The sequence below is a fragment of the Puma concolor genome, chromosome C1 (assembly GCF_028749965.1).
Source record: "Puma concolor isolate L17-30 chromosome C1, mPumCon1.1.hap2, whole genome shotgun sequence".
In the NCBI taxonomy this organism is placed as follows: Eukaryota; Metazoa; Chordata; class Mammalia; order Carnivora; family Felidae; genus Puma; species Puma concolor.
Window position 1 is genome coordinate 65,387,996 of NC_141674.1, and position 16,089 is coordinate 65,404,084.

Here is a 16,089-nt window from a genome sequence, read left to right on the forward strand (position 1 = left end):
AAGGTTTTTCATGCCTCTAGTTCATCTTTGGGGTTTGAGAACACTATTTTGGAAAAAATTAAGAAACTTACTAGGAAAGAATAAACACTTACAAATGTGCTAAAATACTAGCCCATTAGTAAACACATTAAACAAAAAGTTTCAATCAAATGAGTCAAATTATCTTGCAACCTACAAAATACAACAGAAATCACTCCGGGGGTTAATACTGAATAAATCATTATCTCTAAACATTATTTTTTTTTAATGTTTACTCATTTTTGAGAAAGAGAGAGCATGAGTGGGGAAGGGGCAGAGATAGAGAAAGAGAGAAAGAGAGAGAGAGCGAGAGAGAGAGGATCTGAAGCGGGCTCTGCACTGACAGCCGCAAGCTCAATGTGGGGTTTGAACTCATGAACCATATCATGACCTGAGCCCAAGTTGGATGCTCAACTAACTGAGCCACCCAGGCACCCCTCTAAACATGAAATTATTACATAAGATTAAACAAGCCATGCGCCAGACTTTCAGATGCATGAAATTTAACTTAAAATAACTGTTAACGTTTTCCATTTCTTATTTATGTTTGTGAAAGGTCTGGCAATCTTTCCCACCCACCTCTCACTTCCTTCTGTGCTTAGATATTTCTTCCTTCTTATCCAATTACCTCCACTGCCAGCCATGATGGAGTGACCGGAACCAGATTTAGCCTCTTTAAATAACTAAAAAGCTAGACAAAATATATAAAATAATGGTTATCAGGCACTGGAAAGTAGGCAACAATTACCCCAGCTTATGCCTAGAAAGAACTTCTAGGCCATAGTGCACATAGGAGAAAACCCAAACAGTGTCCAGCAGTCTCCTTGAGTTGAAGGGGCAGTGTTGAAAATGCAGAGGCACCAAGGTGGCTAGAATTCACAAGGCAGAGTAACAGAGAGGAAAGAACTAAACACAGAGCAAATAAACTCATGAGGTTTGCAGAGGGCTACCATTAGGTCTTCGGCTGAGTACTTATGAGCATGTGCATGTGATTAAACTACCCTAAGCAGGGGAAAGAATTACTGGAAAAGAATAGGTAGAACAACTCTGGCAGCCAACACAAGTTTGTTTGTGTCCCCACCAGCCAGAATTTAAAGAGTTCATAATACACAGGGAATAAAGCACTCAGAGAGTATTGCCTCAATAATAGGAAAAATGTATCCCTAAAGACTACTTTCGTTCTGCCTTTAAAAAGTTCAAAATAAGTATTACAGAGTCAAATTATTCTCAAGGAACATAACTGTGTCCCAGAACAAAGGAATGAAAAAAACCCCAGCACCTGACAAGATTACAAAAATTACAATGTCTGGTATCCACTCAAAAATTACAAAACAAAAACAAGGCAAAAAAAGAGATCCAGAGATAACACAGAAGACAGGATAAAGCATAGATGTTTTTAAATTTTTTTTAATGTTTTTAAGTTTATTGTTTTTTAGAGACAGAAAGCAAGTGGGGGAGGGGCAGAGAAAAGGGGGAGAGAGGGGAAGGGGGGGAGAGAGAGAGAGAGAGAGAGAGAGAGGGAGGGAGGGAGGGAGGGAGGGAGGGAGGGAGAGGGAGAATCCCAAGCAGGCTCCACACTGTCAGAGCAAAGCCTGATGCAGGGCTCAAACTCACAAACCATGAGATCAGATCTGAGCCAAAACCAAGAGTTAAATGCATAACCGACTGAGACACTCAGGCGCCCCAAGGATACACATTTGTTTAAAGTAATCTGTACACCCAACATGGGACTCAAACTTACAGCCCTGAGATAAAAAGTCACGTGCTCTACTCACTGAGTCAAACAGGCGCCCCAAGATACATATTTTAAAGAGAAACGTGAATGGGGCGCCTGGGTGGCGCAGTCGGTTAAGCGTCCGACTTCAGCCAGGTCATGATCTCGCGGTCCGTGAGTTCGAGCCCCACGTCAGGCTCTGGGCTGATGGCTCAGAGCCTGGAGCCTGTTTCCGATTCTGTGTCTCCCTCACGGTCCGTGAGTTCGAGCCCTGCGTCAGGCTCTGGGCTGATGGCTCAGAGCCTGGAGCCTGTTTCCGATTCTGTGTCTCCCTCTCTCTCTGCCCCTCCCCTGTTCATGCTCTGTCTCTCTCTGTCCCAAAAATAAATAAACGTTGAAAAAAAAAAAAAACACACACACACACACACAAAAAAAAGAGAAACGTGAAGGATAGAAGAAAAAAAGACCTAAAGCAAATTTCTAAATGTTAAAAAAAAAAAGTCTTAGGTGAAAAATACAGTGTATGAGATCAACAGCAGATTAGACAATGCAAAAGAATAATGAACTTAAAGACACAGTAAAAGAAACTATTCAAATTGAAATGCAAAAAAAAAAAAATTGAGAAATTAGAGTATCACTCAGATGGGTAGAAAAGTCCAAATTTGATGAAAACAAAGAAACACAACAAACTTGAAGCACAAGACATATAAACAAATTACATCATGGCACACTAAAAACAAGTTGCTTAAAACCAATAATTGGGGCGCCTGGGTGGCTTGGTCGGTTAAGCGTCCGACTTCGGCTCAGGTCATGATCTCACGGCCCGTGAGTTCGAGCCCCGCGTCGGGCTCTCTGCTGACCGCTCAGAGCCTGCAGCCTGTTTCAGATTCTGTGTCTCCCTCTGCCTCTGCCCCTCCCCTGTTCATGCTCTGTCTCTCTCTGTCTCAAAAATAAATAAACGTTGAAAAAAAAATTAAAAAAAAAAAAAAACAATAATAAAAAGATCATCTTCAAAGTAGCCAAAAAAGGCCAATAACATATTGTGGAAACAATACAAGCCAGAAGACCATGGAGCAACATCTGTACAGTACTGAAGGAACACTGTCAACCTAGAATTCCATACCTGGAAAACACCTTGCAAAGTAAGGGCAAAATAAAGCCTTCTTATACAAACGCTGAAAGAATTTACCACCAGCATACCTGCACTATAAAATGTATGTATGTGTTTCAATATTTTTTCTTGTTCATATAATCAAATATAGAAAGAGACATATATGGCCTTTTTTGGGCAATAATACAGATATCCCTCTATCTCAACTTTTTCTTGAATGCACATGTCATGATGCATACACTGCATAAATCATGCAATTAATTCTTCTACTGATGAATATTCACTTTGTTTCCATATTGTTATTAAAAATAATCATGTGGGCACCTGGGTGGCTGAGTCAATTAAGCATCCAACTTCAGCTCAGGTCATCATCTCACAGTTTGTGGATTCAAGCCCTGCATCAGGCTTTGTGCTGACAGCTGAGACTTCTTCAGATTCTCTGTCTCCCTCTCTCTCTCTCTACCTCTCCCCAACACACACACTCTCTCTTAAAAATAAACTTAAAAGACTTTTTTGTAAGTTTATTTATTTTGAAAGAGTGGGGGAGGGGCAGAGAGAGAGGGATAGAGAGAGAATCCCAAGCAGGCTCCACACTGTCAGAGCAGAGCCTAATGTGGGGCTTGATCCCACAAACCATGAGATCATGACCTGAGCCGAAGTCGGACGCTTAACCAACTAAACCACCCAGGAGCCGAAGTCGGACGCTTAACCAACTAAACCACCCAGGAGCCCCTAAAAAAATTTTTATAATAAAAAAAATGTTTTAATATATTTAATCATATATGTGAAGATTATTTATGAACTCTATTCTATTCTACTGGTCTATGTCTTAGTACCAATACTATTAACTTTCTTATGCTATCCTTTATCATTAAAGCCTTTAATTTTTATAAAATCAAACATGTCTCTTATAATAGCTCTGAGTTTCTGATCTTAAAATTTCATTTGGGCACCTGGGTAGCTCAGTTGGTTAAGCATCTGACTTTGGCTCAGGTCACGATCTCATGGTTCATGAGTTCAAGCCCTGCACTGGTCTCTGCACTGACAGTGTGAAGCCTGCTTGGGACACTCTCTCACTCTCTCTCTCTCTATCCCTACCCCACTTGTGGGTCATCTCTTTCTCAAAAATAAATAAATAAACTTAAAAAAATTTTTCCTTCATCCTTGTTTATATACCTAATGCTATAGAATAACCTTAAATTTTTTTTTAAACAAGTCTTTAATCCATCTGGGGGTTACCTTAAGACAGGAACCCAATGTTATTTTCTTCCAGATGGGCTGACAGTTGTACCAGCACCACTTACTACACAATCTACCCATTACCCACTGAATTGTAATACTATCTTTATTACACTTGCACATATTTCTGGATCCCCTATTTTGTTCCACTAATCTACATATGCCAATACCATAGTTACTTATTTTTTAATGTATCTCTGAATACTTTTTTTTTTTTTTCAACGTTTATTTATTTTATTTTTGGGACAGAGAGAGACAGAGCATGAACGGGGGAGGGGCAGAGAGAGAGGGAGACACAGAATCGGAAACAGGCTCCAGGCTCTGAGCCATCAGCCCAGAGCCCGACGCGGGGCTCGAACTCCCGGACCGCGAGATCGTGACCTGGCTGAAGTCGGACGCTTAACCGACTGCGCCACCCAGGCGCCCCTGAATACTTTTAAGTTTATTTATTTTGAGAGCACAAGCGCACACCCACACACAGGCAAGTGGCAGGGGGCAGAGAAAAAGAGGGAGAGAGAGAGAATCCTAAGCAGTCTCTACACCACCAATGCTGAGCTCAATGTGGGGCTCAAACTCACAAGCTGCAAGATCATGACCTGAACCAAAGTCGGATTCGTAATCAACTGAGCCACCCAGGTGCCCCGCCAATACCATATTTAATCTGAATACAAAAAATGTAGAATATTTTGATAACTGTAAGACATTCCTCCTTCACTATTCCTTTTCAGTTTCCTTGGTTATTCTCTGAATATACTGGAAACATGATAGTTTTACCTAGTTTTCCAATATCAATACTAATTACTTAATTTTACTGTTGTAATGCATTTACTAGAATCTCTAAGACCATCTTGAATATAAAGTGGGGGCATCTGGGTGGCTCAGTCAGGTTAGCATCTGACTTTGGCTCATGTCATGATCTCACAGTCCATTGGTTTGAGCCTCACATCTGGCTCTCTGCTGTCAGCACAAAGCCTGCTTCAGATTCTCCGTCTCCCCCCCTCCCTTCCCCCACTCATGCTTTCTCAAAAATAAACATTAAATATATATACATACACACACACATATACACAAACACACACGTGACTGTGAGGGGCCCTAGGTGGCTCAGCCGGTTAAGGATCTGACTTTGGCTCAGGTCATGATCTCCCACTTCTTGGGTTCGAGCCCCACATCGGGCTCTGTGCTGACAGCTCAGAGCCTGGAGCCTGTTTCAGATCCTGTGTCTCCCTCTCTCTCTGCCCCTCCCCACTCATTCATTCTTTCTCTCTCTCTCAAAAATAAACAAACATTTGGGGTGCCTGGGTGGCTCAGTCGATTAAGCATCCGACTTCGGCTCAGGTCATGATCTCAAGACTCATGAGTTCGAGCCCTGCAATGGGTTCTGTGCTAACAGCTGGAAGCCTGGAGCTTGTTTCAGATTCTGTCTCCCTCGCTCTCTGCCCCTCCCCCACTCACACTCTGTCTCTCTCTCTCTCTCTCTCCTTCAAAAATAAACATTAAAAAAAATTTTTTTAAGAAAAGAAATAAACATTAAAAAATTTAAAAAATAGGGGCACCTGGGGGGCTCAGTCAATTAAGGGTCCGACTTCAGCTCATGATCTCACGGTTAGTGGGTTTAAGCCCCACATCAGGCTCTGTGCTGACAGCTTAGAGCTGGGAGCCTGGAGCCTGTTTCAGATTCTGTGTCTCTCTCTCTCTGGCCCTCCCCTGCTCGTGTTCTGTCTCTCTCAAAAATAAATGAATGTTAAAAAAGGTAAAATAAAATAAAATAAAAATAAAGAAATAAAAGTGATTGTGAGCATCCATGTCTGGGTCCTTATTGTGATGGTTTTGCTACTCAGGACATTTGCTATAATTTCCTCCTATTCTTAATTTACTTTTGATTTTTTTTTAAGTAAACTATAGGTCCAACATGGGGCTTGAACTCACAACCCTGAGATCGAGTGACATGCTCTACTGACTAAGCCAGCAAGGCACCCCTAATTAGAAACGGTCTTAATGAACTTTATTAAATGTCTTCTCAGCAGCTACTGGTGGTTTAATATATTCCTTACTTCATCCGATTATATAATCTTTTAACAGATTTGATATGAATAACCCTTGCATTGGTGTAATATACCCTATGGGTCAAAATGTACTATTAGCCTATTGCTTCATATCTAGATTCTACTGTGTATTTCTATTTAGAGATTTTGCAAGTGAAATTGACCTTTTTGGGTAACATTTTTATCAGGGATAAAAGTTATGCGTGCTTCACAGAATGCATTTAGTAACTTTGCATCTTCTAGACCACAGAAAATGTTCCATTATTATCATTATTATATATTATTTATAAATTAAATGAAACTCAGTTGTGAAACTATCTGCTATGCTGCCTCTTTGAAGGACATATCTTTTTTATTTATTCCTTTTTAATGTTTCTTGAGAGAGAGAGAGAGAATATGAGTGGGGAGGTGCAGAGAGAGAGACACACACAGAATCTGAAGCAGGCTCTAGGCTCTGAGCTGTCAGCACTGAGCCTGATGTGGGGCCCGAACTCATAAACCTCGATACCATGACCGGAGCTAAAGTCAGGCACTTAACCTACTGAGCCACCCAGGGACTCAGGACATATCTTCAATCATCTTTCAATTCCTTAGTGAGAATGGGTCAATTCAAGTTTTTCACTTCTTGGGTCAATTTTACTAATTTATATTTTGCTATTAAATTATGCATGCCCTCTCAATTTTCAACTTTGGCATTATAGCATGGATGTGATATTCTCAAGAAAAGTTGCATAACGTTTCATTAATCTCTCCTATATCCAGATATCTATGATGTTTCCTTTCTCATTCCTAATCTTGAGTGTTTTTACTTGAATTCTTTTTTTCCTTCTATAGCAGGTTTATCTAGTTCATTGGTCTTGGCAAAAAGACAGCTTTGCAATTTATCCTTTACACTATTTTTTGTTCTGCTGCTTCCAATTCCATTAAAGTTTTATCTTTAATTTCCACGTCCTACTTGGTTTTGGTTTTATTTTCTTAATCCTTAAATGTAAGTACTAAATTCTCTTATTTTTTTACTTAATAAAAGTATTTAATTTGATTACATTTTCCTCTAATGTTTACCAATTAAATGGAAATGTTCTCATGGCTTTCTGGACAGTCTTAATCTCACTTTGATTTTAAAATGTTTTAAGTCCACCATTAGAAGAATGGATATACAAATGGCACATTCACAACTAAATACAACACAATAGTTTAACTGCATGACATGGATGGATAATTTACCAACAGAGAAAGCTCTAAAGGACATAAGTTGGATTGGGAAAAAAGGAAGCTATAGAATGATACATACTGTATAAAACCACTGAAGTAAAAATTTTAAACCAGCATTACAGCACATTATATCTGGATACAGATACATCCTATAAAAATACAAGAGTTATTACAGGTCGTGCACTCTGAATGTTGCCTCAGAACAAAGAAATGGGGACCGGGGAATAAATTCTCTGCTTTAGTATCTGGTATTAATTTTCTGGTATATAAACAATTTAATGAGAATTAATAAATATAAACAAAAGCTAACAATTTGAACCAAGGCTATTTAGTATTCCTTAACAATTAAACACAACACTATCAAAATAGAAGGCCCTTAATATTCTAGTTACCTAGTTTTACTCAATTAATTCAGTATGGTAAAAAAAAAAAAATCACTCTTTTATTCCTTCTTTTGATAAAGATTTACTGAGAGTAGGCTATTTAGATATAAGGGAGTAAGACAACAGGGGTTCTAAGCTACTTCAATTTCTTCTCCAGCATATACCAAAAGAAAGAAGGCATGCATGCTTTCATTCTGGCCTGACAGTTTGTCCAGGGAAGACAGGTACTAGGCATTAGAAAAGACAGACAACATAAAGGCAGTAAAAATGAATGGATATGAAAATGCTATTTGTTCAGTATATAGATGTATATCCGACAGAAGTCTGAAACTCCTCTAGAAGCGTGTGGTTCACAAGATGGGAATCACTATGGAGCACAAGAAAATTCAAGCTCTGCATGGAAATTAAGGCTTTCCATAATTTGACCTCAATTTGTCCTTACCCTTACAATCTTTTATCTGGCAGCCCTTTCCTCTGTCTAGCCTAGCTACAATAATTGAAATTTTCTCAGCCTTATAATGATAGTAATAACCCCAACTAAAAAATGTTTCTGGTCATGCCCAAACTTCTGGCCTTGCCATCCAAATAAGACCAGATATTCAAATTTTAGGAAAAGCACAGGGACCTGTGTTATTAATATATGTTACACATCAAGACATAGTTGGTGACCTAATGAGAACCTTTTAATATTGGGAAACTGCCTGCATTCCACTGTCTAGTCTAACCTGAAAGGTAAATATAAAGAGTCATATTCAAGCAACCATGAGAAAAGAATTAGGAAAACTGGTAAATAACAGTAATAGAGAAGATCGATACGAATCCAGAAGGTCTCTACTAGCAGGTGGCAGAACTGTTCGTACTTTTAACAAAAATCTGGATGAAGATACAGAAGGCAGGCTAGTGAAATATAGTTATATAATTATTTTAAAAAAGATTTTTTTTGGGGGGGGGTGCCCAGCTCAGTCAGTAGACTCTTGATCTCAGGGTAAGTTCGAACCTCATGCTGGGCACAGAGTTTACTCAAAAAATAAAAATAGGGACACCTAGGTGGCTCAGCTGGTTGAGCGTCTGACTCTTGATTTTAGCTCACGTCATGATCTCAAGGTTCATGAGTTTGAGGCCTGCAAAAGGCTCTGTGCTGACAGCAGGGAGCCTGCTTGGGATTCTTTCTCTCCCCCTCTCTCTGTCCCCCCACCCCACTCTCTCTCCCCCCCCTCTCAAAAATAAACATAATAAATAAATAAATAAATAAATAAATAAATAAATAAATAAATAAGTAGGGCACCTGAGTGGCTCAGGAGGTTGAGTGCCCAACTCTTAGTTTTGGCTCAGGTCATGATCTCAGGGTTGTGGGATCGAGCTCCCCATCAAGCTCCGTGTGAACATGGAGTCTGCTTGGGATTCTCTCTCTCCTCCTGCCCCTCTCCCTCACGTGCGCACACACTCTGTCTCTCTCTCTCTCTCTCTCTCTCTCCCTAAAATAAATGAAAAAAATATTTTAAGTTTATTTGAGAGAGAGGGCACGTACATGCCAAAGACAGTGGGGGAGGGGCAGAGGAAGAAATAGAATCCCAAACAGGCTCCTTGCTGTCAGCACAGAGCCCAACATGGAGCTCAATCAAACCCACAAACCATGAGACCATGACCTCAGCTGAAATCAAGAGGTAGACACTGAACTGAGTCACCCAGGTGCCCACAAAAAGATTTTTTAAAGACATAAATAAAATTAAAACATAAAACCTAAAAACTGAATAAAATCGTTATCTTTCTTACATGTTTTTTTATAGATGATGGAGATTAAAAAGTACACTTATGATGAGCACTGAGTAATGTACAGAATTGTTGAATCACTATATTGAACACCTGAAACTAATTACCATTTTATGTTAACTATACTGGAAATAAAATTTATTATGATGAGGGGAACCTGGGTGGCTCAGTTGGTTGAGCATCCAACTCCTGATATTGGCTCAGGCTGCCATCTCGTGATTGTGAGGTCAAGCCCCACATAGGGCTCTGCACTAAGCATGGAGCTTGCTTGGGATATTCTCAATCTCTCTCTCTCTGCCTTTCCCCTGTTCACACTGTCTGTCTCACAGTAAACATTTAAAAAGATAAAGTATGTTATGACGAGCACTGGATGTTATACATAAGTTATGAATCACTGAATTCTACTCCTGAAACCAATATTACACTATACACTAACTAGAATTTAAATCAAAATCTGAAACAAAAACAATTTTTAACTTAAAAATAAACTGAAAAAATAGTTTTTAAATAAAAAATAAACTTCAGAAAAATGAGCTAAAATTAAAGATGTTGATACAATATTCTAAAGGAGGGTTCAAAGAATCTACTATCTAAAGTGATGGTAAATGTGTGTATATATATGTATACATACACACATATATGCTAATATATATATATACTTAACACAGGGTGAGATAATAAGCACTCAATAAGTAAATATTAACCACTATGCAAGCAATTCAAAGCATGGACATTTAGAGAGAAAGCAAAGGTTGGAGGACTTTATATATGTGTTCCAATTATTTGGACACAATGATCAAAGTATGAGGGATCCTTTCTTTTTTATATAACCAGAGAAAAGTGAGAAACAGCAAACCCAATCAATGGTGAAGATTTTCAGTGATCAGAGCTACGCAAAAATGGAGGGTCCAATCTTGGGAAATAGGATGTTGCCCATCATTGTTACACAGAGGCTGGATGACCACCTGTCAGAGGTATTCCAAAGGACAGTATTTTGCACTAAAAAGTCAATTATAAAATACTCTAATTTAGAAAAATTAATTTGCCTGTCAGAAGTTTCAATTTAGACTACTGTTTCACCACAACTAATCTGACTAGTCCAAGTGGTACTATTTTAAATATTAGGCTTTAGAATTATTTAATAGCAAAAATGCAACATTGTAATAAGCTTATGGCTAATTTTTCCATATTTACCATAGAAGAAAACTGCTATACAATAAAAGCAAGCAGAAAAAAACTGTTTTGATAAGTGGAAGTATTAATGAAAAGAGTGCAAAAACAAAAGTTTACTTCATTCTAAATCAATCTACAGCTAAGTGTTCATGGAGACTTTTTAACCTATGAAATCTGCTGATGACCACTTTAAAGAAATTTCTTGTTTCTTGTCCTTTAAAACAATATTCTAGCTGGGGCGCCTGGGTGGCTTGGTCGGTTAAGCGTCCGACTTCGGCTCAGGTCATGATCTCACGGTCCGTGAGTTCGAGCCCCGCATCAGGCTCTGTGCTGACAGCTCAGAGCCTGGAGCCTGTTTCAGATTCTGTGTCTCCCTCTGCCTCTGCCCCTCCCCTGTTCATGCTCTGTCTCTCTCTGCCTCAAAAATAAATAAACGTTAAAAAAAAATTAAAAAAAAAAAACAATATTCTAGCAAACACAAACTCCTTCAAATCTTCACACAGGTCTCACAGTTCTATAACTCTTTTCCTATTCATTAAGATTCAAACCATAACACAGAAAAAGAAATGTAACGCTAATTTTCTAGTTTCCATCTTTCTAAAAACATGTGCCTTTGACCCTTAACAGCCTAATCAATGGCAGAGCCTTATTAAATCTATTGAGAGAACTGTATAAGCTCCTGATTTCTCTACCTGCAATGTATCTGTTCTAGAATCTATTCTTAACATTGACACAATAAATCATCCAAAAGCATCACTCTGATCTGATAACTCTCACTCTAAATAAAGTGAAATTTGTAATTAATTAGCATTTCCTACAAAGAAAAAAAAAATCTGTCCAATAATGGCAAAGTAGAGTCAACTGTCACTTTATCTAGTTGAAATACCTGTAACAAACACTAGGGAAAGAAGGGAAAGGAGGGGGAGAGAAAAGAGAGAGAGGAAGGAAGAGAGAGGGAAAACAAGAAAGAATGAATATGACAGAGTTCTGAGAGAGGTTCAAACCAGCTGAGGTAATTTTCACCCTAAGTCACTTCTGAGCAAGATGGAGAGGTGATTAAGTAACAGTATGTTGGCATTATGGGATAATCATTAAAATCACTTATGAAGACACCTTAGAAACATGAAAAAACAAATGCAACCACCATATTCAAATGAAAACCACTGTAAGAATTAATTTTGTCTTTTTTGTTTGTTTACCAGAATATTGGTAATTATAAAAAAGAATCAAGGGGTGCCTGGCTGGCTTAGTCGCTAGAGCATGAAGCTCTTGATCTCAGGGTCGTAAGTTCGAGTCCCACATTGGGTGTATAGATTATTTAAAAAAATAATAAAATGTTTAAAAGTAAATAAATTTTAAAAGAATCACAATTTATTCATCAAAATTTATTCCTCTACTAAAAATATCAGAAATTCTTCAAGATTTTATAGTTAAAACTGTAGTGAATGGTCTTATTTTATATCACACTCAGTCCCATATTTTCATATTACCATATTTCAGGAATGTGCTAGGCCCTGGTAATACAGAGATCTAAGTAACAAAGACTTATGATCAAGATGGGCCAAACAATGTAAGTGTAGTCAGGGTGGCAGCACTGCTCAAATCCCCAAAGTACTTTCCCTTTTGAATGGTCATACACTCTCTATTAATGCTCTTCAACACCCTGAAATTTTTATTCTCCTAAAGTAACTAATGTGAGTATCAGTGACCTTCCGGCAACCCTCCTCAATCACAAGTTAACTTTCAAATGTCAGAGCCATCTTGGATTCCCTCCTGTACACATCCTATATTCTATCAATTACTAGATTCTCTGTGCTTTTTCACCAATTTTCCTCAATTCACATTTCTTCTTCTAGGTTTCCACAAAAATTGAGGCCTTTATTGCACAACTGAATTATTTAATGAGAACACATATTAACAGAGTTAAGATCTCGTCCCCTATCTCTTCAGCTCACCTCAATATTCACTTGCAGTCTGGTAAGGACATTATCCGAGCACACACTCACAACTTCCCACCTCCACCACTCCTCTGCTTCTAAATTCTCCAGCACCTCAGGAGCTTGCCTAATCTTAGCCAAGGCAACTAACTGTGTGCAAGGCATTTCAAAGACAATCTCAATCAGTGAGGTCCAGTAGGAGAAAAACTCTTCAACTCCCCTTCATTTGGCAGGACAATTCTGAGGCAGTTCTACAAAAATCTCCATAGGATTAACCTCCCCAGTTGCCCATTAGTTGGCTTTTTTTCCCTTCCCTCTTTTTTTTTTTTTTTTTTTTGGTGCAAAAAGGTGATTTTATTAAAACATGGGGGCAGGACCCATGGGCAAGGAAGAGCTGCCCCCTTCCTTGACTCTTTGCCCACTCTCTCACTGCAACTTCTGGCGTCTCACCTGCATACGTGTCTTTTGTTTTTTTCATTTAAGTAAGCTATACTCCCCAACATGGGGCTTGAACTCATGACCCCAAGATCAAGAGTCACATGCTCTACTGACTAAGCCAGCCAAGCACCCCTGAACCCATGTTCTTATCTCAAGGCCTACTTTCTTATTTTTTTTTTTTTAATTTTTTTTTTTTTTCAACGTTTATTTATTTTTGGGACAGAGAGAGACAGAGCATGAACGGGGGAGGGGCAGAGAGAGAGGGAGACACAGAATCAGAAACAGGCTCCAGGCTCTGAGCCATCAGCCCAGAGCCCGACGCGGGGCTCGAACTCACAGACGGTGAGATCGTGACCTGACTGAAGTCGGACGCTTAACCGACTGCGCCACCCAGGCGCCCCTCAAGGCCTACTTTCAAGATAGCACATCAGAGAAACTTATGAGGGCCACAGAAATAATGCTCTGGACATCATAACCTAAAGCTGCCCAAGCAGTCTCCTGGTCTCAACCTACTCCCAATTACAGCTCATTCTGCATTCATGTGCTAACACATACCTCTTCTGATCAAACACCTTTAATGAAGTCTTTCATAATTTGTCTTTTTCACCTCCTATTACTAACATATAAAACATAATAATTTACTATCTGCCAAATTATTCTACTAATCCTTTCTTAAATATAACTTGTACCTTTCCAGGAACCCAATTATCTTTTTTTTTTTTTTAATTTTTTTTTTCCAACGTTTTTATTTATTTTTGGGACAGAGAGAGACAGAGCATGAACGGGGGAGGGGCAGAGAGAGAGGGAGACACAGAATCGGAAACAGGCTCCAGGCTCTGAGCCATCAGCCCAGAGCCTGATGCAAGTCCCGAACTCACGAACTGTGAGATCATGACCTGGGCCGAAGTTGGATGCTTAACCAACTGAGCCACCCAGGGGTCCCAAGTGTATGTGACTCTTGATCTCAGGGTTCTGAGTTCAAGCCCCACACTAGATGTAGAGATTACTTAAGTAAATAAAACTTAAAACAAAAAAAAAAAGAGCTGTTAGTTATTCTTTTCTTTTTAAAAAATGTCTACATTTCATGTCTCACCAAAAATCGTTCATTATTTACATACTTCATTTTCTTGCAACGAGTCCACAATCTGTCATATATTATAATTCACAGTGCTCTAATATCCAACTGAATTCCGATTTTTATCAGTTATTTCAGCAAGATTTTTTCAGGCTTTAAGGAAATTCTGATCCTTACACAATTTCGAAATGCTTCTGTCATGGGAAAAGACTTTACTTCTTGGCATTCCTAACTTAGAAAACCGGCATGAGGTTCAAATAAGATTGCACATGTGAAAGGTCACTGAAAATTCTAGCAGCAATACATAAAAACTAAGAATTATCTCCTTAACTCAGAATTTCAAATATTTAAAATAAACTATTTACTACAATCTAACTGCCCTGTTATTTGGTTATTGGTAGTTTATAAAAAGCTCATTTAGACAAAAAAGCGAAAGTCGGCAATAAACCAGATCAAAAATAAGATGCAATCTTATGTAGACTACCCCTCTTGCATACAGCAGTTCAAATATTTTATTCTTGTAATATTTTTGTATAGTTTTAATCCTACCAAAGTAAGTGAAATAACATAAACCTACCAGCATAATGTAACTATTACTATTACCTTCTCTTAAAATTAGCTTTGTCTTCAGTAAGATTCCTACTCTTTCTCCTTACTCATATTAATAGCCTGAATTCATTATTTGTATTAGGTTCAAGTAATAGCTTATTATCTGCTTTGGTCCCAAACGATAAAATCGTCTCATCTAGAAATGGAACGAAGAAGGCCTCATTATTTTTTAAACAGGTTTTTCTTAAAGGAAAAATAATCTAATTAAGCTAACAAATTATATAATTCTATACAACTATTAAGAAGTCTAGAGATCCTTGTAAAATTCATTCTCAGTTTAGAGCCTATGGATGCTCCTGCTAGGATTCTACCCTCTGATCCAATTTTCCAGGCCTAATACTAATTATATGAGAATGTAAATCCTAATAAAAATATTAAGTTGAGGGCAAAACACCTAGGAGATTTTCAAACAACAATTCAACTTGCACCCTGTAAACATTCAAATAAAGAACATTTTGTACTTGGTAAATATGTACGACTAAAAAGATCTGGGAAACCACACACTATGGAAATTCGACACAAACAAAAGCTGTAGATGGACAGACTGTACGGGATAACCTCTGAAACAATATGGATCAAACACTGGTCGAAGAAACATTCCAGGGAGAATGACACCTAAGATTTTCCCGTTAATAACAACGAATAACGGGGCTTTGGGGCTGCACAAACAGGTCCGATCACCTCAACTGCGCTGCAAAACGAAACCGGGACCTAGGAGCCAGCGAGCCGCGGGGCTTTCAGTAGTCTGCACCCACCGGGAGGGCCTGGCAAGCCGGAATGGAGATACCAAGGAAAGGAGCGGGGCCCCTTTCAGGGACTCGCTACACCCCTCTTATCTCCCGCTTCCCAGGGGAGCGCCCCCTGGGGACCCTTCCTCAAATTTACGACTGACTCGCGTCCTCCGCCGACCCCTATCGGGGCGGCCACCAGATCATTCCTGAAACGCAGAGCACTGAGAGAGACTGAGGCCTTCTTCTCGTCCATGCGACCACCACATCCCTAGACCAAGAAAAAGAGGCCACTGCAGCGGCCGCAGCCCCAGCGCGCGGGAGCGAGAACCGAGACCTGCCCCTGGCTGCAGGCGAGGCGCCCTTCGGCCCCGCGCCCCTCCCAGGAGCGCCGCGCTCACCTCCACGGCCTTCCCCGCGGGCCCCGCCAGCACGGCCAATGGTGGCCTGCGGCCGCACCTCCGCAAAATCCTCTCTCACTACCCGGGATTCAGGGAGGTGAGGCGTCGCGTCAGGAAGGTAGGAAAACGGCTCTGCAGCGCTTCCCGCAGGGTCCCCGCCTCCCGCACCGGCCACTTCCCGCAGCAGCCGCAGCTCCTTCCGGTGTCTCCGCGGACGCCGCAGGCGTCTGGGGCGC

General features: G+C 39.7%; 1 protein-coding gene across 4 annotated transcripts in view; it reads right to left on the reverse strand.

Annotated features, from left to right (window-relative positions):
- Positions 1–16,089, reverse strand: part of USP33 (ubiquitin specific peptidase 33) — a 64,259-nt gene extending 48,170 nt beyond the window's left edge. For 2 of the 4 annotated variants that reach the window (XM_086717337.1, XM_086717335.1), the window contains exon 1: positions 15,854–16,087. The gene's annotated coding sequence lies outside the window, so the exon portion shown is untranslated. Of the gene's footprint in view, positions 1–597; positions 710–15,853 lie in introns of all 4 variants that reach the window. The other 2 variants (XM_086717336.1, XM_086717338.1) reach the window with 2 other exon arrangements.